This window comes from Photinus pyralis, unplaced genomic scaffold, assembly GCF_008802855.1.
Source record: "Photinus pyralis isolate 1611_PpyrPB1 unplaced genomic scaffold, Ppyr1.3 Ppyr1.4_LG6, whole genome shotgun sequence".
NCBI lineage: Eukaryota > Metazoa > Arthropoda > Insecta > Coleoptera > Lampyridae > Photinus > Photinus pyralis.
Window position 1 is genome coordinate 16,405,355 of NW_022170663.1, and position 3,746 is coordinate 16,409,100.

Sequence of the window (3,746 nt, forward strand, 5' to 3'; positions counted from 1 at the left end):
AAGCATGAAACCGTGTGATGTACTTCTCTATTTAATTCTTGTTGTGGTAACGTTTTATTAGGCGCCGTTTTGTCTGGCGCACAGTGGTTTCGTTCGAGAAAATTTTATCGTAAAATCGATTATTTGTAATGTGATGCATCGTACCTTCTACCTGTAGAATTCAAAATAATATTTCCCGCCAAAATTCTGGATAACGTTTTCAATTTTACAGATGGTTAATTTATTTAAAGCAAAATGTGAAGGGGAATAACCCGTTGCATGTAATTATTATTCCCCCCGCCCGATCAATGATTCTTCACTTCCATATTTTCACAAAATTTGTTTTAAAGACGCTACTACTTACGATGCGACAAGGGAGCAGTAAATACAGCCATAATTATTACGTTAACAGGATTGAGGTTATTGAAAGTGATTTTCAGATAGGGGGCTATTATCTTAAATATTAAATACATTGAACCCATTCCCTAGTTCACTTCCGTTTATTAGATTATAAACGCAATTTCGTACTAGCATAGCTAAAATGGATTGGTATACCATATTGGAGAATACAATTTCCAAATTTAATTTCATTTCGAGTTGTGTAAAAAATGCTTGCGCATTAATTACGGTTTTAATACAATTGCTATTGCAGACAGAAGTTAGTTCGAAACTAGTTAAAACGGATTGTTTTGTGTATAAGTGCTAAAGTTCCAAAGCGAAAACTGCACTTAGTGTTCACGTATGCGTCTGGTGTTCGGTTGATGTATTGTTCCATTTTTAAACGTGTTGTACGATGTAGACTGGGTTCAAAGAGAATCTTTTTTAAAACACGTTTTTATTGGTACTATTGCGGCTATCGATTTCAACCACGTAGGGTCATCTTCAGGCCGAGCTATAATATATTGTTTAACGATACATTTACAATGTGGTGATGTCTTACCGTCAATACATTGACGGTATTGACGGTAAGACATCACCACATTGTAAATGTATCGTTAAACAATATATTATAGCTCGGCCTGAAGATGACCCTACGTGGTTGAAATCGATAGCCGCAATAGTACCAATAAAAACGTGTTTTAAAAAAGATTCTCTTTGAACCCAGTCTACATCAATAATCTGCATATAAATAACAATTTATTTGTAAGAGATATCCAAATACAGATTCTCTTAAAACCACATCAACAATGAATCAAATCCAAACAATGTCAATCAATCCAGTAAACCCAAATATATCCCAATCAAACAGTCACATCAATAGCTATGCGAATGCAATAAAAACTTCATTGTACCCCAAGAAGGAACAAGCGGTGGTAATGGACGTGGTGGACGACCTGAAAATTAGCGATTATGTGATTGCCATCGGAAAAATAGTCGAACCAAAAAATATTTCATTTGCGTCGCGCATTTCAAAAAACAGAATATGTATTTACTTAGCATCCACACAGATGGTCGATAATGTCATTCGCGACCATGAAAGAATTGTCATTGAGGGAAAGAACGTTTCAATACGCCGATTAATTACCCCAGCCACCAGACTGATTTTGTCTAACGTGTGCCCATCGATACCGAATGATTTGCTCGAGAATATGTTGAGTGATCTAGGCCTCATAACTGTCTCCAAAATGTCGTTTCTCAGACTTGGTATTCCTGGTGACGAGTATAATCATATACTAAGCTTTCGACGTCAGATATATGTCAAACCAGACGAAAATGTATCGATTCCTCCATCCTTCACAGTCGAACATGAAAGCACTGAGTACAGAATTTTTATCAGTTCAGGTGAGCTGACATGCTTTTCATGTAAACTGACAGGGCACCGAGCTGACCAATGTCCAGATAAAAATACGTCTAATACCAATGAATCTTTACCCCAAAGAGTTGAGCAAGACTCTTTACCCCAAAGAGTTGAGCAAGACGAACCACTACAACCTAATGAAACTCTGTCTCTTGAACCACAAATTGTACAGCCGTCACTCAGTGCTGAAAATCCAATAATCCAATCTAAAAAGAGACCATTATCAGTATCAACCAATAACCCAACATCAACTACATCACTTTCACCACTCAGCACCCCTGACTCTCCACAAAATACAAATAAAACACAAGAATTTGTTATTCCAAAAAATCAAGCCCTGAAGTCAAAAAAGCAGCTATCTAAGAAAATTAGGAAAAGTTCATCGACCGAGAGCTTACCCTCCCTACCCATCACCGAGATATTATCACCTGTCAAGCAAATACTAGAACAAGTATCCTCGACTCCTACAATCTCATACGAGCAACTTGGGGACTTTATGCAAAACGTTACAGGATGTCCTGACCCGCTGAACACTGCTCTGAAATACACCGATGACATAAACCAGCTTCTAGACACTCTCAACTTAATTTACCCTCACCTTACAAACAGAAATATGAAAACTAAAATCACAAAATTAAAAAAGAAAATCCGCAAGCAATTGAGTATAAACGAAAACGAGGAATACTACGAGGAATCCTCCGAAAATGACACTGATCTGTCTCAAGAAACTAACTAAACAACTTAACACCTATTTTATCGTATCTGTCTGTTTGAACTATATCTATATATCAAAACACTCAAAAATACATACTTAATGTCTATGGAAAAATTTATAATGGAATATATACACGATTACCAGCCCTACAGAACCTTATATGTCAACATCAACCCTGGATTCTTGCCCTGCAAGAAACACATTTAAAAGCAAACAACTATATCAAAATAAGCAACTATACGTCATTTCGCAAAGATCGGAATAATGACGGGAGAGCCAGCGGAGGGGTAGCTATCTTTGTAAAACAAGAAAATGTAGCGGAGGAAATTTGTTTGAACACCAATCTTGAAGCAGTTGCGGTAAAGATACTCAATAAAAACTCCATCACAATTTCCAATGTCTATATTCCCCCTAATAGAAACTTTGACTATGCAGAAATAGAAGACTTGTTGAACCAACTAAGAACTCCTTTCATAATAATTGGGGATTTCAACGCACACAACACTCTGTGGGGATCGCAACATACCGAAGCCAGAGGCCGTATCATTGAGAGAATCATTGAATTGAATTCCATTTCTCTTTTAAATACTTTGGAACCGACACACATTAACTACTCCACCGGAAATTTCTCAAATATCAACTTATCACTAAGCGATCCGCGAACAGCGATATCTCTTGAATGGGAGGTCCTGCAAGACCCCAACACCTCAGATCATCTTCCTATTTTTATAAAAATCTATCATAAACAGGCAACTGTAGTTCCACTAGACCTAGTTCCCTTACGCAACTTCAAACGGGCCGATTGGATAAAATACAGAACCTTGACGTCATCTAGTATGCTCCCGGACATAGACGCGGCAGATGCGGATGTTGACCAAATAGTTACAAGTTTAACGGAGTTAATAATGAAGGCAGTTAGCAAAAGTGTTCCTGAACGGATGATAAACAAAAAGGCGCAAACAGTCCCATGGTGGACCCCCCAGTGTAAAACTGCAATAAAAGAACACAAAAAAGCCTACAATCGATATAAAAACAATCCCAATCAAGACAACTTCATAAATTATAAAAAATGCAAAGCAATTGCACAAAGAACAATAAAAAGCAGCAAAAGAAAATCCTGGCAGCAGTATGTATCTGAAATTAATACGGATACGAGCACAGCTGATATGTGGAAAACAATTAAAAGAATTCAGGGCAAATACTCCCACAATAAAATCACTGCATTGGAGCACGACAATAATATGATAACTGATC